The following is a 25,691-nucleotide window of genomic DNA, read 5'->3' on the forward strand; positions in this document are numbered from 1 at the left end:
CACTGCTTTAAACCCTCAGAGGCTTCCAAGTGCCCTTTGGCCCTAGTCCAAATCCTTCATGTAACTTCCTCGGCCCTCAGGGATCCGAACTTGCTGCCTTGCTAACCTTATCTTCTATTATGTTCTCCTTGCTCTCCAGGATCTTGCACTGTCAGCTTGCAGTTCTTAAAACTTCCATACCAGCCCTCACACAGGTTCTTCCTCTGTCTAGAATATTCTTCTCCCCACTCTTTACTTCCCCCAACTCGTGCTTTGCTTGCCCCTCTCATCCCTTCACCTGGATAATGAAACATCACTTACCCAGAGAGGACTTATCTGCCCCAGAACTAAGATCAAACTTCCAAGTGCCCAGCCAGTATCCCTCCTGAGCCTCCTCTTAAATAGTAATCTGCTCATCTGTTTGCTTCCTAGGTCCTGAGTTTGGGGACAGCGTTCCTCATTTATCAAAGGATCCCCACTGTTGGCTGCATAGGATTGAAATTTCTCCACTTTACAGCACATATTTAAGACTTCATATTTAAGTCATGAAGATATTACCCTTCAAGTGAGTGCTCACTGTCTTGGAGATTAAATATCCAATTATATAAATGCTATGCAGAAGAGTTCCTCTTGTTCAATCTAACTTAGTTCAACAAATCAAATTGTCTTACTTCCCCCACCACAACTTTATTCTTTGCCTCTGTCCTGTCCACCAGCCCTACTTGTGGTCTGTGGCTTATGAGGCACAAGAAAGAAGAAGCAACGTAGTTGTCAGCACCAACACAGCCACCACCAATTACTGCTACTACCCGATATATTGTTGTCATGTTAGCTAAAACTATCCTTCCTCCTGGAAGAAAAGCTTCTAGCTGCTGATGATCTGTGACTCCAAGAGGCTCAGTCAATCAACAAGTAACCAGAGGTGGCTTTACATGCACACAAACCAGCCAAGTATTTGTGGAGTGTGATTCAGAGGGAACCCTGCCCTCTACCCACATTTCCCTCACTTCTGACCAAAATGTCCCAGTTAGAGCTTGGTCCTTCCACGCAGTGCAAACTTCAGCATGTATCCAAATCATCTGGAAGACTTCATAAAACACAGATGGCTGGGCCCCTTCCCCAGAGGGTCTGATTCAGGCCTGATAATTTGCATTCTGAAGTTCCCAGGCCATGCTGATGCTGCTCCTCTGAGAACACACATCAGGAGCCTGTCGCTTAAACTGGGAATGTTTTGCAGCCCTGGTTATGCATGAGAGTTACCTATGGAGCTTTCCAACTCCACAGAGTTTGAGTGGCACCTAAATCTCTGATTTAAATATATCACAAGTGGTGCTGATTCATGACCCAGACTGAGAACCACATGAATTTCTCCCTAATGAATGGCAATGGTTCTTCTAAAAGGCTAACCCTGTGGAATCAGTGATTGACATGCCAGTGTGAATGAGCTCCTGAGTTCTCCTGAGAATGGAAAGGAAAGGGTACAGAGGAAAGGAAATGAATACTGAAGACCCTAGACTGAAGAGGGTATATGGATGAGGCAGACCAAGGGAGGAAAGCTGAGACAACCAAAAACACCTCTACTCACTTCACCAAGAGGGTCATCCAGTCAGTGAAAGTCCTTGGCATGAGAAGCCCTTGACACCACAGCCATAGCCACTTCCTTGGACATTCTCACTCTCTTTGGTCCTGCTTCTTGGCCACACTGACGGCTGTGAGGACTGTCAGGCTGGGCAAGGTAAGAACCCAGTTGGTCAGATATTCTGTGAAATGTATGCCACTTGGTCTCTGGTGATAAGACAGCACTGACCTCCTGTGTACTTCATGGTCCAGGATATAATGGAGAGCAGTTCCACATGCATTTGATCACTGGTACTCCTCTTACTCAGAGTTGAGTAGGATTGAAGACTTCGGTCTTTTTACCAGAAGAAATGACATTATCTCTTGCTGAGCATATTCAGTCATATGTTTATCTCATTGTGTTTCAAACTCTAGTTGAAGTAGATGGTGGGAGGAAGGAGACAACATTTTTCTTTTCCTTAATGCAATCTTGAGTTCTCACTGCTCTTGAGAAGGTAAGACTTATTAGCTGAGTCCCAACATAGTTGTAAATTGGCTCAGTCTTCCAAGAGACACGTTTACTACTTCTCAAGCAGTAGACTCTAAGAATAAACTCCAAATTTAATAGAGCTTTCTCTCAAAGTTCTAAGTTTTCTTAGGGACACTGCATCCAGTGTGGATGACCTGTCCTCCCTAGGGAAAAAAAATTCCATCTTAAAGAACCTTTTTGATCAGCCATGAACTTCAGATCTGAACTGAACTTCAGAATTCAGTTTCTGCCATGTTCACCAAGCTATGTCTTTGTCCTTCCCTGCATATCTTCATCAGAGCTGGTAGAGAAGACAGTTTGAGGGCTGTTACCCCTAGGAAATAAGTGTTATGGTGACATCCGCAGAAGGAATTTGAGGCCAAGGGTTAGGTGAGAAGATGCCATGCTCTCTATGTCCTTTGTGCACTTACCTTCCTAGGGAGCTGAAACTGCTTCCTAACAATGGAAACTTAGGATAATTCAACTAGGGTACCATCTTAAATCAGCCCTTTTCTAGCTGGGTGATTTGAGGGAAGTTGCTTAATCTTTTCAGCTTCAGTTTTTCTCATGTATCACATGGTTGCATAACAGTAAATGTGAGGGCAATATGAAATAGATAGTAGTGATTATCATCACAACCAGTACATAATACATTCTACAAACATGGTATTTTTCTGTTAGTATCAACTCCACCACCATCATTATCAACATCATTACCCTCATAATCATCACTGCTTTCATATCATCATCACCACCACCATTTTCAAAACCATCATCACTACCATCATGACATTAACAACATCATCACCATCATGATGACCAATTAGCAATATCATCACTACCATCATCATCACCTCCACCATCATCACTACCTCCATTATCACCATCATGATCACCATCCTAATTAGCAATAGCATCACCACCATCATCATCACCACAACTATGAACACTATCATCACTACCATCACCATCAACCCCATCATCAATACCATCATCATCACCATCCTCCTCTAACCTGTACATCCCAATATCCTAATGTCCCCTTAGGACATTTTTAGATGACTAGCTTACAGGTAATACCAAGCTCTTCTGGTGTGACAATGGCTTAATTTGTCATCTCACTCAGTTAATATCTTCATTCAGAGTTTTCAGTTTTCAGAGACAAGAGACTGATGCTGAAAATTAATTGTAGTTACTCTGGTGGGAAAAAGGAAGTTAGTTTTGGTTGGGTGGACATTTACATTTCCTCAAACTGCCTCCTCTACAGCTATAAGGTCTTTCCCAGGGATAAATTCTTTCACTGATTTCTCTCCATACTCCCATGAATAACAATGGTAATAATGCAAGTACAGGAGACCTTTGCCCCTAAAGTCATTCCATTTTCCCCCGTAACTATAGTGTCAAGGTAAAAAGATGTTTCCTTCCATTTTAGTCTCTTGTAATGGGAGTGCCTGGAGGAAAACAGAAATGTTTGAGGTTGCAATTCTGAAGCATAAAAAGCAGAGTTAATTACTTTTGGCTTCACCGATAGATTTCTATGTACACAATTGTGTTTCATCTTTATAACCTACAGCTATACTTTGAGAGTTTCTGGAGTAGACAAATTACCTATGCTGTGTCCAGAGTCATGCCCTAATTAAGAGCTCATAGGAAGGTGGGCACAAAGACCACGTTGGCAGCCCTGCACCATGAGTCCCCTACAAGAGAAGCCCTCTCTGAAGGGCTGTGCACCGTGGTGATTCAGAAGGGTAAAGGGACTCATTCTGAAATTTTTGCTTGGGGCCTCCTCTGTAAAGTTCCACTCTAAAATGGTATTCTGTTCTGCCGAATTTCTTCACCAAGATAACAAACTGCGATGTGGAAATGAGTGTGTGGAGACATTTCCGATGTGGTATTTCTATTTTTGCCTTTGGATAAAAGCACAGTCAGACCTTTGTGCACAATGTAGATTCCAAAAGGCTATGGGAGGCAGAGTGGGAGGATCTCTAAAGCATCTCTGGGGAACATTTAGCATAAACACAGCACATGCCAACTTGCCTCAGGGCTGAGACTGAGGGCTTCTCTGCCTCAAGCCCACTCTTCCTTCACACTCTCCTGAAATTACTGGAAGCTATTCCTTTGGCTTGTACATGAGGTTTGGTCCATTCATCCGTTCAACAAATATTTATTGAGTGTCAGCTAATGACAGACCTATTTTAGATGCAGAGGATGCAGGAGAGAACAAAAAGAGACAAAAACGTCTATTGACATAAATTTACTTTTCCCCAGGTTGATTTAATATTGTTATAATGCTCTCTTTGATTTTATGTATGCAATACATACATATATTTCACATACATATTTTATATGTTAACCTTAGGTTTCTTAGATTTATATATAACAAAAATATATTTATAAGATTAAAACATATATCTTCTTAGATGTTATGTCCCAAGAATTCAGTTTTGTTTATCCAATCTTTTTTGTACATAGTCCAAATAACATCATTCATTCAATTGTTCATTAACACTTTCATTCATTCAACACATACTTTCTGAGGGTTTACTTTGAGTCAGGTGATGGGGATGGGGTACACTGATGAAAAAGAAAATTTCTCACTTAGTGGAATTTAGTAAATATGGAATTTAGTAAAAATGAAAACAAAGATAGTGATGTTATGACTTTTTGACATTTAATTCATTTAGTGATGTACAAATTTTGTATCTTACATCTGAAAAGATATATCTTACATCCAAGGAGTAATGACATGTTTATATGCAGTGCTAGCTGACACATTTTCAGGATTAATTATCTTGCCCACCTTATGTACATTTTGGTTGTCTTTTTTTTAATATTTTGGGCTTTTTTTGAATATTTTGTTTTGAAGAGTTGCAAAAAGAATGGCTATCCCTTGGAGCTAGAAGGAATTATGCTCAGTGAAATAAGCCAGAAGGAATAAGAAAAACATCGGATGGTTTCACTTATAGCACGAATATAGGGGAACCAAATAAGACATCAGTGTAAAAAAATAATAACAGTACAAAACACAACAAGGCAAAAACAGACAACTATAAACCAGAGACATCCTGCAGGGGAGGAGGAGGGAGAGAGATCAGAGGGAGGGAGGGAGGAGCACAGGGGACTGAGGTGAAGGTGCACAGGTGCATTGGTGAAGGAAATTCTATGGGGACTATACCTGAGGGGGTGGGGGGAAGCAAATATTGTTTAAAAATGAACAATGGGGCCTCCCCGGTGGCACAGCAGTTGAGCACTGGGTTGCGAAGCTGCCCGCAGCCTCTGCAGCACCAGTTCGATCCCCGGCTGCTCCCCGGCCACCGGAGGAGGGTCCCACATGGCGCGCAGACCTCTCCTGCCACCCGCTGCTCCCCTCAGCAGTGTGCCTCGGTCCTTCTGCCTGCTCTGCTCCCCGCTCTGGCTCTGGTGAATCCTCTCACCCTCCCGCGTTTCTGACTGTACCCAGTGCTTGTATAAATAAATAAATAGATCTTTTAAAAAAATAAAATAAAATAAAATAAAAATGAGCAATGATGTAAAAAAATAAAAACAATTAAATCAAATTTTAAAACAATTAAAAGAAAAGAATGGATATCCTTAACACAGTTTCCCCTAATGTTAAGATCTTATATAACTGTGACATTTATCAAAACTCAGAAATTAACATTGGTATAATACTATTAACTTCCATTAATGGCTTCTGTTCCAGAATCTAATCCAGTATACCCCATTGCAAGTCATGATGTCTCCTTAGTCTCTTCCAATCTGTGACAAAATTTCTACATCTTGCCTTGTTTTTATGACTTTGACCATTTCAGAGTGTACCAGTAAGCTATTCTGTAGAATGTTCCAGAATTTAGACTTGATGCCGCTTTCTCATGATCAGACTGGTATAATTGATTTTGGGGAAAAATATCATGGAAGTAAAATGCCTTTCTCATAGTGTCCTCTGTGGGACGCAGGATGTCAACATGGCTTCTCACAGGTCTTGTTGATCGTGGTCACATGGTTAAGATGGCATCACCAGGTTGGCATCTGCCAGGCTTCTCTATATATTTTTCCTTTATAATACTCTGTATTTTAGAAGTCAGTCCTTAAGTGCTCATTCAAGGGGAGGGAAATTAAACTCTATGCCCTGGAAAGTGGCTTCCTTCCATTTTGAGTTCTCCTCACTTATATGTCCTGTCTTCGGCATTAAGGGTTTTAGGGACATTAGTATTATTTCTACTTTAAGTGATGTTAAAGCCATGTTATAATTGATGCCTCCAATCTATTTGTACTGCATCTTGTTTAGAACACCCATCATTTAACATGAACTTTGATCAGTGAGAGAAAGAGGATGGGGTGTTTTCATTGGAGGGTTCCGAAGTTCTCGTTACCTAGTACTACAGATGAAATAAATACTTTTTAAAAGTTCATACAATTTTAGTGACTTCTTTTTGTATTTTGAGGTAAGTGACTCACATCCCCACAGAATCACAGAGCATTGGAGCCTGGGTCAGACACTGAAAATCATTTAGATCAGTCACTTCTGTTCACAGACAAGGAAAGAGAGGCACTACTTTGCTGAGGTTGCAAGGTGAGTCCTCAGAAGCCTAGACCTGAGTCCTCGGAAGCATAGGAAGCATAGACCATTTGCTTCTCAGGATTCTTTTCTTATCAGTTCCTTTGTTTGGCCTCCTGCGACTGAGAGACTGTTTCATCTCACCCACCCCATCCCACCCCATAACAGACACTTCCCTGCTTCCCCAGTCCCACTAGCCTCAGCTGAGGGCTAACACCTTGCTCCTAGTTTATTGAGGCTCCGCTCTGGGCCAAAGATGTTGTAGTTTGAAAATGTTTCATGTGTGGGCCTCCCCAGTGGCACAGCGGTTGAGCGCTGGCTTGCGACGCTGCCGGCAGCCTCTGCAGCGCCGGTTCGATCCCCGGCTGCTCCCCGGCCACCGGAGGAGGGTCCCACATGGCGCGCAGACCTCTCCTGCCGCCCGCTGCTCCCCTCAGCAGTGTACTTCGGTCCTTCTGCCTGCTCTGCTCCCCACTCTGGCTCTGGTGAATTCTCTCACCCTCCTGCGCTTCTGACTGTACCCAGTGCTTGTATAAATAAATAAATAAATCTTAAAAAAAAAAAAAGGAAATGTTTCATGTGTTATCACATTATTACCTTATGGTGTTATCTTAATCTATTGGTTCATCCATTTGATCTTTCCAACTAGACTGCTGACAGTTTGTGGATGGAGACCACAATCCTTTCTTATGGTCCTTCATGTCCCTTGCCCCTGTACTGCACTGGGAATGGGGTAGGTGCCCAGTGAGGATCTGTAGTCTGATTTATGGAAGCACCTCCACTGCAGTCAGGGTCAGCTGCTCTGATGCATACTGAGATTTCCTAACAGTGAGAATGCAGAGAGTTTGGAGAAACTATCTCCAAGAACAAAGAGGTTGTTATTATACAAGAACAAAGATGACCCTCTTGATATTTTTCTGCGTGTATCACGGGGCATGCTTTGCCAAGATTTGGGGTCTGCAGCATATTTAAGACATTTCTTCAAGAGGTAGATTCAGCTCAATGTGAAGAACAGTCCAGTTCCCTGTGGCAAGAAGTTACCCTGTTCAGGGCACAGGAAGGATAACCTGAGATGATGGATACTGCTATGCTTTATAAGAGCATAGGCTCACACTCATTTTAAACTACACAGTGGGTAAGAGCACAGACTGGGAACCAGATCACCTACACTTGACTCCTGGCTGTGCTACTTAGTAGCTGTGTGACTTTAGACAATTAATTTAACCTCTCTGGGCATCAGTTTTTAATCTGCACATTGGATATAATAATGCAACTTATCTCATAAGACAACTATAGGGATAAAATATATACAAAGTACTTAGGAGTTCCTAGTATATCACAAGTTGTCTATATATTCAATGTTATTATTACTATTATTAAAACTTTGTTATTATTATTAAAGCATTCTGCATATATATAGGATAATTTTACCACTCTTCACAATGTAGGATGCTTCACTTTCTCACAACAAGCCCATGAGACAAATATTATTATCCTCACTTTAGATAAGAGAAAATGAAGATCAGAAGCCATAAGCAATTTGCTAAGAAGGCAATGCTAATTTCATGACACCATTCATGCCCTTTGATGAAGGTGCAGATAGTAAGGTTGAGGTGACTGTCAGGTCCTACTGTGTTGAAAGACAGGGAGGTGTGGTATCCACATAGATTGGCACCAGGCTCAGATAAGATTTAGGTTTCCCCACCCATAGCCTCCAAGTTCCTGTTGTGGACTAGATGGAAGTCATCCCTAAGGACAGAAGTGGTTATGCAGTCACAGGAGCTGGGGCCACTCTCAATTGATGGGGTGGGAGGAGGCAGGAAACCATGCCCCTTCTTCTCATCTTTCTCTCTTACATCCTCCTACTTCCTTTTGTCTCTTGGTTGGTGAGATACCAATTACCATCACCTGCTCAGAGTCCCATGAGTCTGACTCATTGACCCTGGGGAGCGATTCTTTGAGGGCAGAGGCTGCCAGCACAGCACCTCAGAGAGGGTTCCCAACAGTGGGCTCCCTGCTGAGAGAAACAGTGCCTCATTATTGGACAGACAACACCTGCATACTCAGGAAGCCATTGCAACCCTCCTCCCTCTACCATCCAAGAGAAGCTTCCAGACAAATGGGATGGGTGCATAATTGAGGCCTAGTCAAAACAGAGCACTTCTGCTTTCATTCCTTTCTGTCTGAGGCTGAGAGGTTCAGAGAGAGAGAGCCTGGCAACAGAAGACACCTCCCTCACCAGGAAATTCAGAGCTCTGAGAGATAATAAAACCGAAGCTAATGAAGTCGTCTCGGGACAACCCAAGTAAGCATCATGAAGGCATTCATTTGTCAAGAAAACATTTAGTGAGAATATACTATAGGTAGATGCTGAGAAAATTTCTACATCGTATCTAAGGAGGCTTTTGAGTAAGCATATATGGAAGACAACGGGATTCATACTTGATAGAGGAGACACGGGTGCTATGACAGAACAGAAGAGGGCCTCCCAGTCAGACCTCTGAGTTGGGTTGTGAAGAGTAGGTGGGGATTGAGAAGAACTGAGGTAACACCATTTCAGAAGGATAAGGCAGAAATGGGGGTTAAAGCAGATACTTGATAGTTGTGGTTACAAGGAATTGAAGACATTCCCATCCAGCAGCCACTATTTTCTCTGAGAGTGATAGAAGAAAGAAGGGTTTAAAGAGCACAATCATCAAAGATGAAGGGAGTGGGAAGGACATTAGCTTAAGTCAACAAAGTGCATGCTGCCCTCCCACATCAGTGTCCTCTCCCTAAAGTGGGATGTGGATTCTGATTAGTTCCTCTCTTTTGGATGGTTCTCCGTGTTATGGCAGGAAAATAGAAATTTCACAAAACAATTTTATGTGAAATACTTCATTTGATCCACCTCATTTTACAAATGAAGAAGCAGAACTGTAAGGGGAACACATGACTTGGTTGTATGACACATCTGCCGCAATGCAGGCCGAATGAAGGTGAGGGGCTTGGCTAGTGGAAAACATAGCTCTTTCAACTCCAGATCCTAAATTTTGTACTGTGACTCAGGAGACAGGTCAGCTACTACCTGCAGTGGGGTCATGAATCAGTCCCTTTGACTTCTCTAGGCCTCAATTTCCTCCTTTGTAATGTGAATCTTCAAGTCTCCCCAAAATCCTTTCTTAATCTCAGCACTCTCTCACTGCCTCTCTCTGAGTGCCTTGGAAAGGAACTTGATAAAATAATAATCAACTAAGAGACCAGAGCATGGCAGTTTTAAGGGAGGGGGACAGAGGTGTGGATGTGGTCGCTGTTATTTATATAACAAATGCCAAACTATTTGATTCTTTAAACTATGAGCATATATAACTTCAGTAACATTTACAATGAGAAAAAGAGGTACTAGGAAAAGATGGCCTCCTTTTTTTCCTCCTGAACACTGTTTTTCCTGACATGAGATCTGAAACTACTATGGCTATGAAAGCCCACAAACTGAAGGGGGCAGAGCAGAATCCTGAGAACTAAGTCCTGGCTGACATCAATGAACCACTGAACTAGTCAACCATGAAAAACACTCTGGATTTCTTGCTTTATGAGATAACACATTTCCTAATCTTTTAATAAAATCTGTATTGGATTACCACTACATCAAAAAAAAAAAATGGAAGGTGGAAACTTGACAACTACTATCCCTCACCCTTAAGTGCACCTCGTTTAGAGCAGATGCAATGAGAGCCAAGGCTATTAAGAGTCTTCTCGTAACAGCCACATATAGAGCCTGCTAATCTGGAAATGAGGCTTTGCCGGAAATATCAGAGATGGTTCCTTTCCACATTTCCACAACCATATAAGGTTTGGGAATCCCCCTAAGAGAATAAATTGATCTTAATAACTCACCGACCTAGAATCTATGCAACGAAAGATGGTGTGCAATGAGGAGAAAAGACCAAAAATAAGCTCTACAACCGTATGATCTTTGTCATGGACGCTTCACCTCACACAAACTCCGTTCATTCAAATATGAAATGAGGTGGTTGGAATAGATGATCATTCAAGTCCATCCTACTTTAAATGTCTCCTGTAAACCTTATCTCATGTAAGCAAATGCCTTCTCTATGTATCTACCTGATGTTCTAGCAAACATTTCCAACTTAATGTATTACTGCCTCATGGATTATACTTTGAGTAGCAAGAATGCACATTCGTGACAAGTATTCATTTGTTTATTGTCTGTCTCCCTCCAAGTAAAATATAAGCTCCCCGAGGGCCTGGGCTTTGTTTTGTTTGCTTCTATATTTCCTAGCATTTGTCTCAGTGATTAGCACAGATAGACATAAAATAAATTTCAGAGGGGCCTCCCTGGTGGCGCAAGGGGTTAAGACACAACAATATGAAGCTATCCACAGCCACTGCAGCAAAAGCTTGATCCCTGGCCAGGGAGGTGACTCACATGGCATAGCAGACCTCTCCTGACTTGCCCACTGCTCCCCTCCTCAGTGTATTTCATTCAATCTGCCTGTTCTTTTCCCCACTCTGTCTGTGGTGAATCCTCTCACCCCCCTCACCTCTGGCCTCTACCCCAGTTCCTGTATGCATAAATAAATAAATCTTTTAAAAATAAAAATAAATTTCAGAGAGTGAGTGAATAAGGAATCATGAGGCTAAGAGGCAGACAAGCAAGAACCCCCAAAAGCCATCTCACAAGGTCCTAGGGGATGGAGCAGAATCCAATGGATGGTTTCCTGAGGCAGAGAGATTATAAGCTAAGAAGCCACAAGGTCAAATAAGTTCAGCCGCATCTAATCAGCTTACATAGTTCTTATTGTAATGAATCTGGTGGTTTAAGAAACTCCAAGGGTAAGGTGTTGGAGTGAACCAGAAATCTAAAGCAAGGGCAAAAAGGAAGGGAGCTGGTCCAAGAAAATTTCCTTGGCTATGACTGCAATGCACAAAGCACATTACTTTATGGTGTGGAAATTACAGAGAACATAAGTAGAAGGCTCTGGCTCAAAGGCAAAAAGTTGGGAAAGACAAAATCTATTTCATATCAACCCATCTTAGAAATACCTGATTTTAGGGCCTCCCTGGTGGTGCAGCAGGTTGAGCGCAGTGCTGAGAAGCTGTCTGCAGCCTCTGCTGCGCAGGCTCAATTCCCCGCTGGCCAGGGAGATACCCACATGGCACGGCAGACCTCTCCTCACCCGCTGCTCCCCTCAGCAGTGTTTTCGGTTGTCTGCCTGTTCTGCTCCCCACTCTGTTTCTGGTGAATCCTCTCACCCTCCCATGCCTCTGGCCTGTACCTCAGTTCTTGTATAAATAAAAATCTAAAAAAAAAAGAAAAAGAAATACCTGATTTTGGAGTATAAAAAATATGACTCTAAAGTTTACTCTCCATTGAATTTTATTTCATTTTCCTAAATTGATTTCTTTCTAGCCTAAAAGGTGCCCCATAATTCAAATATTTCAGTAGATATAATTTTATGATATTCTGCATATTACCTTAATGTCAGTGTGGATTTTCTACTAAGGATGGTGATTGATAGTGATGATAATGATGCACACTACACCTTTCAAAAGGATATGAGGCACTTTATAAAATTATAACAATTACAGTAAAATGAAAAGTAATATTTTTAAGAACCAATTCAGAGAGAAGGATGCCAAATGGGAAGAAACTAACTTGATTAGAAAAGCTGAGAAGACAGGGCCTCCCCGGTGGCGCAGCCATTGAGCGCTGGGTTGCGAAGCTGCCCGCAGCCTCTGCAGTGCTGGTTCGATCCCCGGCTGCTCCCTGGCCACCGGAGGAGGGTCCCACATGGCGCGCAGACCTCTCCTGCCGCCCGCTGCTCCCCTCAGCAGTGTACTTCGGTCCTTCTGCCTGCTCTGCTCCCCGCTCTGGCTCTGGTGAATTCTCTCACCCTCCCGCGCTTCTGACTGTACCCAGTACTTGTATAAATAAATAAACAAATCTTTAAAAAAAAAAGAAAAGAAAAGCTGAGAAGACAGCACTGGAAAAACTTCCCACAAAACTTAACTGTAAGCTTCCTAGAAACCCGGGGAAAAGGAAAATGGTATAGTTTTTATCAAGATGTTTTTATCAAGTTTTTATCAAGTTTTTATCAAGTTTATAGTTTTTATCAAGTTTTTTCAAGATGTCCCCTGGCAAATTATAAAATAACCTTGTGAGACTAAGCCTGTAACTGTAAAGAGGGTTGTCAGTGTGGGCAATGCTACTCAAGAGGGTTGAGTCAGAGAAGGTGTAGAGTCAGAGGACAGAGGTGAAAGTAAACTGAGATGTCAAAAAGGTCAGCAACAGGGTTGGGGCAAAATAGAGACGACAAGGATGAGGCCTGAGGTCCCAAACACAGAGAAGAAAGAGTCAGCACAAGTAGTAAAAAGAAGATAGAAAATCATGGAAATGCAGGATTCTCATCATAAAGTCCTCTGCTACTTCGCTGTTGGTCCTTGGGCCAACAGCATCTGCATCAACTAAGAACTTGCTAGGAATAAAGAACTCCGGGCCCCACCCAGTTCTACTGAATCAGAATCTACATGTTTAAGGAGATCCTCAGGTGATGTGGCTGGACATGCAGGTATGAGAAATACAGCTTTCACACAGACTGGTGAATTTCCACATAGCGATGGACTCCAGACACACCAGCACTACACACTACACATTTCGGTCCCATTTGATCCTCAGGACAATCATAATATTAAGCTATCATTTTATACCCACTGCACAGATGAGGAAATTGAGGCCATGTGCCACAGCCCCACACCTAATGAGTAGCAGTGCTGGGATTTGCTCCAAACCAATTTGCTTCAAGTGTGATGCATTTTCATTGACAATTTAATGGGAATCCATCCTAAGGATCCTAAGCAAGATGGCAGCAGAGAAGCTTGCAGCTGGCATCCAGTCTGAAGGCTAAAAGCAGAGAGGGAACAAAGGAAGGACCAGAGAGAGGACAATGGCACTTGGGATGAAAAGAAAGAGGACCAATGTGAGTGGATGTGATCAATGCCCTGTAGGAAATACAGCCAGGGCCTTTTAAAAAAAAAAAAGATTTATTTTTATTTATACAAGAACTGGGGTACAGGCCAGAGGTGTGGGAGGGTGAGAGGATTCACCAGAGACACAGTGGGGAACAGAACAGGCAGATGGACCGAAGACACTGCTGATGGTTGCAGCAGGCAAGGCAGGAGAGGTCTGCCTCACCATATGGGTATCTCCCTGGCGGGCCAGGAATCAAACCCACACTTCAGAGGCTGCGGACAGCTTCACAGCGCTGCGCTCAACCCACTGCGCCGCAAGGGAGGCAGCCAGGGCCTTTTGAGGCCAAGCTGGCCTTGGATCCATCTCAAAAGTAAGTCCTTCCAACCTTCTAAGGATGTACCTACTGCCCTACTCTGAGAATCCCCATTCCTTCCCTCCCCCAGCCCAATGAAATGTCAGCGTGGGAGCAAACCAAGAGTGAACGTGACTTTTATGTCCAATTAGTCATGTACCACTTATAACCGCGCTTGTGTGTGAGTTATGTGTGTATATGTGTGTGTTATGTGATTTGACCTTTCCTTTATTTGTGGTTGGCCTCGCCATTTGATTTTGTCAAGTTCCATGCAGGCCAGAACTCTCATGTATTGAACTGGCTTCCCCAGAGCCCAAGACGGCCACGCAGTGTGTGTATTTAATGTCAGTGCTGGAGAGAGTCTCCGCTAGAGAGGGAAAGCAACCCAGCCTCTCCCCAAATACCTGGAGTTCCCTCCAGGAAGAGCAGCTGGGGAGGAGGCGACAAGTTGCAGTTGCTAAGTGGGTCCATTGAGGCCACCGTGACAGTTATCAGGGCTCAGGGAATCCCTGCATCCCTCACCCTCCACTTTCATCTTCATGGGAAATGGCACCTTCACCACACGTGGGTGTGTGGTGTGAAGACACTAGGTGGTGTTCTCGGGCTGGCAGCTGTTTTGCTGTGTTGTTTTCCTGCTCTTTCCTGAGGAGATAAGATCTGGACAGCTTTGTGGTTCTCCCCCACCAGCCCCCAAAGGCAACAAGCCAGTCAAGTTCCTATTCTCAGGGGCCTCTTCAGAATCAGGCCCCATTTCAATATCTGTACTGAGATCCGGGTCACTTGAAAGCAGCAGTGAAGGAGAAAAAAACGCTGCCAGAACACAAGGTGAGATCAATGCCTCTGAGCTTCCCTTTCTTCTCAGTTCTCCGGCAAAACTCATTTGCATGGGCTGCCCAGGCTGTGCCTCACAGAGGGCAGGTCTGAGGTTGCTGATGGTGCTCACAGAGGTAGGGGTGATGAGTACTTAAGAGAACTAAGTGTGGGAGTCTTTGGGGGGCCCTGAGCAAGGGGAGCAGACTGCTCTGGAAAGTCAGAAGGAAAAACAGCTAGAAGGAATGAACATGCTCACAAATCCTGCCTGCCACCCAGCTGCCAGATGGGATTCCAGTAGCAGGATGTTCTAAGGTAGGGACACACTCCCCAGTCTGGGACTGACTCCCAGATTGAAGCATCGGTGGTCAACACCTGCCTATTCTGTGCAGAATGAGCACTGGTGTGCAGGTTTACCAGCACGGTCTGCCAGTATGAGAAAAAGAAACCTAATTTTGACCACTCCTTCTTCCTCCAAGGTTTCTCTTCACTCTTCTTTTGAATCCCTTGTTTTATAAACTGGCATCTGGTAATACCAATCACACTGATGCTGACATTTACTGAAAAGCCAGAGAGTAAGTATAGGAAAGTTGTATAGAGGGCTTAAGAGAAGAGATGGTTAAAGAATGAAGGATTTCTCCTTCTATTGAAAAAAGGTCAAGGCTTCCTAACTTTGGGTCCCAGAAATCAGGCAGGCAGTGAGGTGGGGGTGACTGAGTGTGGGCAAACACATGAGAGAAGCGGGGAGTGAGATGCCTAATGTGTGTACTATTATGAAAAATGGTGGAAGGTGCACAAATATAGTCTGTGGCCCCATGTCATGTCTATGTACAATTAGCCCTACAGCCCCCCAAGACATTAATCAAGTCAGAACATCTGGCCCCAGATTGGAAGTCCACCTGGTAACAGAGATACAAGAGGGGGATGTGACAGTGCTGGGGGGCCATAGGAGACAGAGGCCCAGATATTGTTTCTACTTTAAACAAGCTAGGGTATCTAGCTATTAGTCAGGCTTAGAGACAGGCTTAGAGGCCATGGGGAAGTGAAAGCTGGGGTACTGCTAATGATACAGCCTGGACCTGGGGGACAAGCTATAGATACTACATCAGTTCTTCTCCTGGGCCCTCGATATAAACAATTGAATCTCTTTCTCTGACTTCTCCTTGGTCATATTACTACATTCAATATATCCCTTGCATTCCCCAGGCAGGCAGACCCCAGACCTCATGGGACTCTGGCTTCCTGAGGTCAGGGCAGAAGAACAAATTTGAGAAGCCATGAGTCACCTAACGGATCTGGGGTACTTCAAGTAGATCCAGAGCATGCCTCAGTCCCAGTTCAATGGCCATGCCTCTTCCTTGCAGCATACAAGCCCCAGCAGGCAGAGAAGGTATCTGTCCAGGGTGGCAGCATGACCATCAAGAGCACAGGCTTGGGGAGCAGAGTCCCTGTGTTTATATCCTGACTCCACCATGTACCTTGTGACCTGGAGAAAGCCATTTGACATTTCTCTGAACCTCATTTTCTCCTATGCAGAAACAGGCTAATAATGGTCCTTGAAAGGACAAAATGAGATCATGTATGTGTCTACCACGGCACCTAAGTAGATCAGTAAATAATAGTCCTCTTATTTTTTTCATTACTGTTACCATTGTTTTCTCCCAAATGGGCAGCCTCACTGGGCTGCAGTGGAATCTCAGAGTAGAATTTTGAGCAGCCAGCCCCACACTTCCCAAGTCCCAGGTGGCACTTTCAGGGGGCAGTACACAGTCCACCTGCCAAGTTACTGGGGCCTGGAGGGGATCAGATCCCACAGTGGCCCAAGGGCGGGCCTATATTTTCGACAGAGCCTGGTGACTCAGACAACTCTGCCTCAGGCCCCTGGGTCTGAATCAAGTTCTTCTATAGACTGAGGATTAACTACAAGGGCTTGCCCTTGTTAGAGTATTGACTCAGATTGAAGGTTTAAAAATGATCATTAACCAGCCATTCTGACTAGGTTTCTGCCAGTCACTGCTTCACATGGCTGCCTCTGCTTCTCTTCCTCTTCCCCTTCCTGTCCTCTCTTTGCTGATCTGGACTCTGCTTGGTATTCTTGTCACAAGTTCATTGCCCAGGTGAGCTCAGCTCAGCGTGAAACAAAACAGCTCATCTGAAGCCCTCCTTAGCCTCCTGTCTTCTCATAAGCCGGCTCTTTCAATTCCACCTTGCAAAAGCCTGGCAAGAAGGTTTGAATTTATGCTCTTGGAGCATAAGCTGCCCCAAATTCTTTGGGTGCTGGGTGGTCTGTGCCCACTCCCTGATAGCACTGTCTGGCGGTTGACCACTCAACTCTCAAAGACATCTGCATGTTTGTTATTTTTTGAACTTCAGTTTTAGATCCGTTTGGGTGTTCTCCAAAGGAGAGCCATGCTGATTTGGCATTCAAGCATTTCCTCTCCCACGCACCCCTCCCTGCTCCCAAGCATCTTGAAGCCCTGCTGCACCTGCTGCCAGTCCTTGCATCTGAAGCCTTTTCGTGTTCTTGAGCTGCGGGGCGTATTTTATAAACACACGGTCAGTTTACACTGCCTGGGAACTTAGGGGCTTTCCTCTCTGCGGGAAACAGCTGTGAGGAGCTTGACCAACCTATGCTGTGTGGAGAGTGAGACGTCGCCTCTGATCATGCACGTGAGGCAGGTGCACTGGCTGGGTTCCTGTTGTTATGCCTGAGGATTCTCCCAGAAACGCAAAGGCAGCTCATTATGTCTCCTCCCTCACTTGGAGATTGATTGCTCACAAATGACTTTGCATACTACAAAGCCCCATATCTGTTCTCCACGCCACCTGCCAGTAGCATCTTCTACCATCTGACTGCTGGGGGCCTCCAGGTCACAGACTCAAGGACTCATAAAGCAGGGAGGAATTTCAAGAGCCATTCACTCAGCAAATAGATGAGCACTTAGGATGATTCATGGGTGAAGGAAAGTGAGCAACACCGAGTTCCTGCCTTTGTAGACGCAACAAACTTCTGGTTCTACCATCACCTCCATGGAGGCTTCCATGACCTCCTCAGGCAGTCTCAGGCTGTCCTCCTTGTGGTCTATCTCCCATCACTGACATCATGTGGCGCCAATCATGCAGCAGTGAATGGATATTCATATCTTTCTTCCCCATAGAATGTGAACTTCCAGAGCCAAGCTGAGCAACACTGAGATTCTTCAGCTTTTATTATAAGGCTTTTGAAAAGGGGAAATACGATAAAAGGAGAAATGTTGTATTTATTAGCAACCAATAGCGATGGTTTGTTGGGTAAACACTCAAGCAGGATGAATTTGGTGAAGAAGAAAGAACTAGAGAAGTCAGAGGGATATCACTGATGTTGAGAACACAAGAAGCTGATCAACTAGGGTCATCTATTCTGCTGATCTCGTGGGTCCTTCTGCAAATCTTCTCATTCAGGAGAGGTTGTATTCATTTTCTGGGGCTGCCATAACCAAGTACCACAGATTGGGTGGTTTAAAGGGCAGACATTTATTCTCTTATATTCTGGAGGCTAGAAGTCTAGGACCAAGTTGTCAGTAGGGCCTCTGTCCCTGGCTGGCAGATGGCCTCTCTCCCCTGTGTCTTCACGTGGTCTTTTCTCCATGCCTGTCCATGTTCTAACTCCTCTTCATGTATGCGTGGACACTGGTCATACTGGATTAGGATCCACCTATCCGACCTCACCTTGGTGACCATTTTGAAGACTCTCCCTCCAAATACAGTCATAGCCTGAGATATTGCAGGTTAGGACTTCAACAAATGAACTGGAGATGTGGGGGGAAATAAGCCCATAACAGAGGTCAACATGGTGTTCAAAGAAGCACCAGACAGAAAGGTAACAACAAATGCTGGGCATTTACATGGCAGACAACCTAATAATGTAAAACACTTTCAAAAACCTGAGGGCTCTGAGGTGAAGAGGGAGGAGGAAAAAGGACAACGGGATACAAAGGAAGGGGGTGTTGGAAGGGGGAAAATGCAAATCCCAGAGGGCCTGAGATAGCTTAGCCCATAACGGGTTTGGTTTTGTTTTTAAATCCCCTTGGTAAAAAAAAAAAAAGTAAGTAAATAAAAATTTTAAAAATCACTAACATGAGGTCAAGGGCGAGGTCTAGGAATTTGAGCTTTGGTTGACCGGTATGGTCAGTTTATGTGGATTATTCAACATCTCTGCCTAAGTTTCTTTATCTTAGATAAAGATTGTGGTGTGGGGAGAGAGAGTGAAGATTATTTCCATGGTTTCTTGAAGTTACAAGTTTCGAAGCATGTGTTAAGTATAATTTAAAACTTGCTATTATCTCTTCAAAAGAAAAAAAACAAAGTGAAGCACCAAGGAGCTCCTGGTAAAAGCCACAGCCAATCAATCCAGGAACCAAGAAAAAGGTTTGAGGCTACCTCCCTTCTTGGCCAACATACAACCGTGCAGATTCAAAGCTTCATCAAATGCTCGTGACCAAACACACCCTCTATTTTGCCACCCCCATTCTCCTGTGTGTGCCCCCTTATGCCTTCCGCTCCCCACACTGTCAATACTACAGAGGTTTTGTATTTAAGTCAAGGGCAAGAGAAGGTGTCAACAGAGAAGAAATTAAGAAACATGTCTCCCTTGGGACCAGGACAGAAAATGACATTGATGGAGGACAACTACTGGCTTGCTTCCCAAGCTCATAAGCAGAACATAGAAAAAAGGTCCAAATGCCCTGGCTAGATGGAGGAGAGCCAAGCCACCAACAAGCACCAGCAGTGGATTGCTGACTGCCAGCCAGAGCCATGCGCCTCCAGACAGCCACCAAGATGGAGCAGAGAGTACTGGCAGCAGGACAGCCTTGCCCTTGACATGGCCTGGCCGCTGGCTTGTGCAGAGTCATGAGTTCCCAGCAGCCCAGTTCCCAGCATTGTTCCTCACTGTTGGGTGCCAGTTGGCTAAACGTCATATTAAGAAAGAGCACAGGATGTGAGCTTCCAGATAAACCAACTCATTGTAAGTAGACTTGGCTTAGCGTGGCTGTACAATGCCAGGACAGCAGAGGGAATACTGCTGACTCATCACAGGGAGCCCAAGGACAGGCATATGAGGGTGTGACCAGGGGTGGAGCAAGCCCACTACAGACAACAGGAGAGGCCTAGAAATGGCAAAAGCCCAGCCAGCAAGCTGCAGTCCAGCTCTGTAGAACAAGGGAAGGTCACAGGCAAGTGTCTCAGCTGACCTTGAGCCAGGTCTGAGGTGTAGCGTCCTGGAGAACTTGCAGAAACCAGCTGCCAACTTCTCCAGGAGATATGAAACCTTCTTCCGATGACCTCATCTCATCCCGATCTGCATATACGGCAGGGCAGACCAAGCTCAGAAACCTAGCTCTGGAGCTGTAACTCAGGAGATGACAATCAACACACTTCCCTGGACCAGGTAGCATTCTATGCTTCACCTCAAGTAAGTCACATTTTTCACACAAGATCAGAAGGCTGAGGACCGGAAGAAAGAAGGCAGAGGGCATGGTCGGGGAATGGACCTGACCTGACCTTAGCAAAGACTCTCTGAGGGAGATAAAGCAGAAGACAAGACTCAAGGCCATGGCAAAGAGCTAAGTCTCCAAAATCACAGGCGCTACATGCAGAATGATATATACCTGTGGATCCCCCTTCAGTGGATAAGAACATAAAATAGCACCCACACAATCCTGGACAGGAGGCTGCCTAGTAGAAGGGGTGGAAGTGGCAGGGGATTCCACTGATGACCTGGTAACCCTATTCATTCATCATTCCTCAGTTTTTAATTCTAATTTGTGCCAGGCACCATGCTGGGTGGTAAACAAGATAAACTCATGGGCTCTCCCCCTTGTAAAGTGTACATTCTAGCAGAGGGAAGAGAAAACAATCAATTACATAACTCCAAGTGTTCTGTGGCAGATGCTACCAAGGACTTTGAGTGTATGATAGGACCCAGCCTGTGAGGGCTAAGAAGGCTTCCTTGAAGTGACATCTAGGCTAGGCTTTGAAGGATGAGTGGAAATTACTAAATAAAATGGTGAGGGGCAGGGTGAAAGGGGAGCATTCCAGGATAAAAGAGCAACATAGGCAAAGACCTTGTGGTTACAAAGAGCACAACAGAATAAAGAAATTGAAAGAGATCTGATGAGCCAGAATCCAGAGAGTGATGTGAGATGTACCTGAAAAGCATACTTCTCCAGGAGGGCACATGACACTGGGCCCGTGGACTTTCTGACACGTTCTGACCTACGGGGCAGTGAGAGTCAGACAGGCTCAGAGGAGAAGGAAGTTGGTGGTGGAGCTCTCAGGCCTTCCCACTTACCAAATGTTGCCCAGATGCACAAAGGAGACTTGACCTGTGTCTGCTCTGAAATCCCTAAAATGGATGATTCAGGAGGGTTACATTGCTTCTAGTGAGCAAAGTTAGCCAACCAATGTGCAACGATGAAGTTTAGGTTTGCAGTGTGTGTGCAAAAGGGCTAGGACAGGCCATCCCCGTGGGCGCCATACAGTAAATGGAGTCAAAACCACAGAAGACACAGCCATCGGCTTGCGGAACAGAGGATGGTGTCACCAGCAACACCACACACTGCAGCCTACAGAGAGGAGTAACTGGCTACAGCAATGTCTCAGGGGACCACTGAGACTAAGCCTGTGGGTTTTACAAAGAACTGAGGTGGGGAGAGGGAGCGGGGAGTCAGCCTCTGAAACTCTGTGGCTGACCGTAAATTTCATCACAAAACAAACAGGCAGTCCCGTCTCCATTCACCCAAAGGCAATCTCTAAACCCCCCAGACGGGAGACTTCCCCGAAACCACTCCATACCAAACAGGGTCGTCTCCAACCCTAAGGAATAAGGGAGCAGGGATGGTCCTTCTAGAGGCAGAGATGTTCAGAAAAGACTCCAGCAAATCCCTCCCCAACCTCTGAGCCACCCGCTCTCCCCAGCACCCCAATGTCAATATCATTCTTAATGTGCACAAAGTTTTGTCTCAGAAGTCACCAGCCAAGGGAACGTGGTCCTAAACATGCTGTGCCGCCCACTTCTGCTGGCCCTGCCCCACCTGCCTAGGAGAAATGGCCCCTGAACCAGGCCCCTCCAGCTCCAAAGCCTGATCTTACAACATGGTCTGGTCTCGCACATATTCACCAACTACAAATCTAATGCCTTGTCCTCAGGCATCCCAATGGGCTCATCTTCTGTGAAACAGAGATAGAGGGGAAGTGACTCTGACTCAGATGGCAAGTCCCATCTGAACCTAAGAACTTGGGCAGGAAATGAATGCTCCTTCTGCTCACCCCACCCCACCACCTGGAGAGGCCAGGAGACTCGTGCACACACGCACCTGTGCCCCTACACGCTCACATGCACAGAAGGATGCCTTCCTTTATCCGAAACTCATCTCTTTCCAGTCTGAGACTTGGGGCAGATGCATGAAGGACTTGTCACCACTCAGAAACCCTCTCTCCTAGAAACTTTCTGCCTTTGGGTATAGCTGATAGGTCAGGGATAGGGCAGGACACCTTCCTGTGGGCCTCTCAGTGAACACTGACCCTGGATGAGAGGCTGCCACACCGGACACACAGCAACGCCAGGATCCATGCTGGGCTGTGGCTGCTGCCAGTCCCCATGGGCAGCTCTGCATGATGGAGTAAGGGAAGACAATTTCAGTAAGTACTGGGCCACACCCCTCCCTCCCATCTCCCCTAAGACACCCCAGGTCAAAACATTGACAAGTTTTCTTTGTATGTTTAAGCTGAGCATCCTTCTAACTTGGGCACCAGATATAGTAGATTCCCATGGCTTTTCCCACTGAAGATCCTATAGCTTGTGACACTTGACCTGACTATTCTTCAGCACAGGCCTATAGAAGAGAGGCCATGCCTCAGGCCCCTGGAGAGACCCTCATCACAGATGCAGCAAGAGGGGGCACCACAGTGACAGAGCTCCCCCTGCTGACAGCTCGCTGTGGCAACACAACCAGGAGAACTTGTGGGATACCTCTTGCCCTCTGTTCCCAAAATGCATTCCAGCTCCCCTCAATCTACTTCTCCCAAATCAGAGCAGCTTTATCTGGGAGATCATGAGAAATCAAGTCATTTCTGTCCAGGCCAGGGCTCCCCATAAAACTCAGAGCTTAAAATGACACCCAGAACAGGCCCCTGACCCAGCACTGGGCCAGATGGATGAGACAGGACCCAGGGTCCTCCTCTTCCCAGGTTCAAAGAATCATGCATTCCAGGCGATTCAAGCAAGTGCCCTCACTGCCTGTTACCCAGGGAGCTGGCCTACCCAGCCCAAAGACACTCTGCTCACGTCTCATACCCCAGGCAGCTAAATACAGGCCTACAAGTCCTCTAGGGGACCTGTCAACATACATAAGATGATTAATAACGTAATACACTTGGTTCTCTATCTCATCAAATCTTCAGCATCACCATAAAGCAGATGTCCCTCTCAAATGAAGACACTGAGGCATGCAGAGATGAGGAAGATCATTCAGCACCTCCACAATGTTGCTTTCAAGAAGAGCTGTGAGCTAAGAACACTGAGGTGGAGGTACATGGGGGCCAAGAAGCCTCTGCAACCTGAGCTCCTCTCTGGACTCTGTCAGAAGAAAGAACTAGATTCCTCTCCCTAGCACTGAGCATCCCCAGATCTTCACAGCCTTAGTGACACCAACACTAGTAGGACAAAGGCTTCATGGAGAAGCAAAGTAAGCAAAGGGAATCAGGACCAGTCCTTCTCCTGTACTGGCTATCACTGAGATGCACCTTTGGGTGCAGGAGAGCAGTCACCTGGGCAATGCTGGAGGTCCTAGTGTTAAATTTTAGGGCATTTCCCATTCACACCCCAAGCTCATATGATGCAGTGCCTTCCAACTCAGCATGGGATTCCCCTAGATGTATTTCTGCTGTAAGACAACAAATGCTAATTTGTTCACATTTATTGGAGTTGACTAATCAACCCAGCAGCAGTAGCATAAATGAATGCTAATTGCTCTCAGAGCCATTTATCATCATAGAAGCTCTAAGATTATATAGTTAATAATCAACCAGGCTTGCAGATAAGAGTAAAAGATTTACCAGTCACTTAGGTATTCAGTTATTAATTCAATACATTTTACCTAGTCCCTTCCAGAAGAAGACACTGTATTAGATGCTTGCAAAGATGAATTTAAAAAAAAAAAATCTCTGCCCCCAAGTAGCTCAAACAGTACAGCAAATGTGAGAAGGTCTCATATAAAGGCAGACTATGCAAGTGGCATGGAGGGATACAAACTGCCATGGTGGTTCAGAGAGGGGATGACCATGTCCCTGAGGAACCACAGAGGGCTTCATGGAGGAGGCAATTTTGGGGCTGAGCTGTGTCAAATGGGTAGAGTAGGAGTAAAACAGATGATGGGAGAAGCGCAATGGTGGAGGTGTGGAAAATGAAGGATATTTTTGGAAGCAGTGAGGATTCCTAGTAGAGAGTAGTAGCGTTTGTGTGTAAGGAAGTAGTTCACAGCACTGCTGAGATCCTGTTGCATGCCTGACACTATGTGCTAAATGCAGGCTCTAGGCTGATCCACCATGGGGATACATCAGTAAAGAAGTCCCTCCAAAGATGAGCCAGAAGGGGAGACAGGAGAACTAATGTTGCCCTTCTAAGTAGTTTGGGGATTTTCAGGTTGGCACTGGGCAGTTAGGGCCAGTTTTGGGTACTGTGAGATTATGATCAGAGCCTTTTGGAAGAGTAATATAGCCTCAGAGTTCAAGGCAGATTTAAGGAGGAAGAGGAAAAACTTGAAAGCCCAGTTAGGGCTTTTACTACTACTGTAGTAACCCAGATGAGATAAAAATGAGCAATACCAGGGCAAAAAATAGGCAGGAAAATAAAGACAAGAATGGGAGAGCTATTGCCCTGGTAAACAAAACTCAATTCAGGAGCTATCAATAGTAAGTTGTAACAGCAGGAAAAGGATAGCATCAAACTGATCCATGCTTGTTGGTGCCTTATCCAAAGCCATGGAGTCAGGAGGGATGGAAATGCAGAAGAAATGATGAGTCAACATGGGGTATGTCCAGTGTCCTGCCCACCAAGGAGGCAGGGTCTGGACCACCCAAAAACAGGTGAGAATATCCAAGATTCCATGAAGAGAGAGTCAATGGGAAGTGAAGAGAAATGAAAAATGGTAAGAGAGGGCATGATAAGGGGCAGCTACATCTCCTCAATACACCAGCACCTATATTCTCTCTTGATGTCGCCACAGCCCTTTAGAAAGACACTTTCTCTTCCAAGAGTCACAGCCTCTGCTCCAGGACACCAGGCAATAGAGATTATAGCAGAAATGTGCATGACAAATGTGGAGGGACAGTAAAGTGGATTTGGCTTCCAGCAGTGGGTACGTGGGCAGGCAATGTGTCTCTATTTTCAATGTCCCTTGCAACTCTAACACTCTATCTTGGTGTCTCACCTGACAGAGATTCTCCCTCCATGCTCCAAAGACCCCAACTCCTGGTCTAAATATCTTGACTTGTCAGTTTTCCCAACACCAGAGACCAGGCTGGCCTGGATTCCAGACAATGGCCACCAGTGGCATCAGAAAAAGCAGGTCAGAAGTCACCCTCTTACCTCCCGCCATCCCGGATCACACTGCATCAGCAAGCCCAGGCAGGCCTGCAATGGCCTCTCCCAGGCTGGAGCAAGAGAGTTGACACCTCCACAGAGTTTACGCAAAGTGCATGTGTCATTCAGAGCCTATCCTCTGGGACCTCCCAGGGACTCGGTGTCACATTGAGAACAATTCTCAGCTTGGAGCAGCCAAATGCAAACTGCTTCCATTTGCAATCCCACCACCAAAGTCTCAAAAACAGAATGAAAATCAATTTCCCAACAAGGAGTTGGTTTCCTGGGAGATCTAGATCTAGTTGGTTTCCT

The sequence above is a fragment of the Talpa europaea genome (genome assembly GCF_964194135.1).
Source record: "Talpa europaea genome assembly, chromosome: 12".
In the NCBI taxonomy this organism is placed as follows: domain Eukaryota; kingdom Metazoa; phylum Chordata; class Mammalia; order Eulipotyphla; family Talpidae; genus Talpa; species Talpa europaea.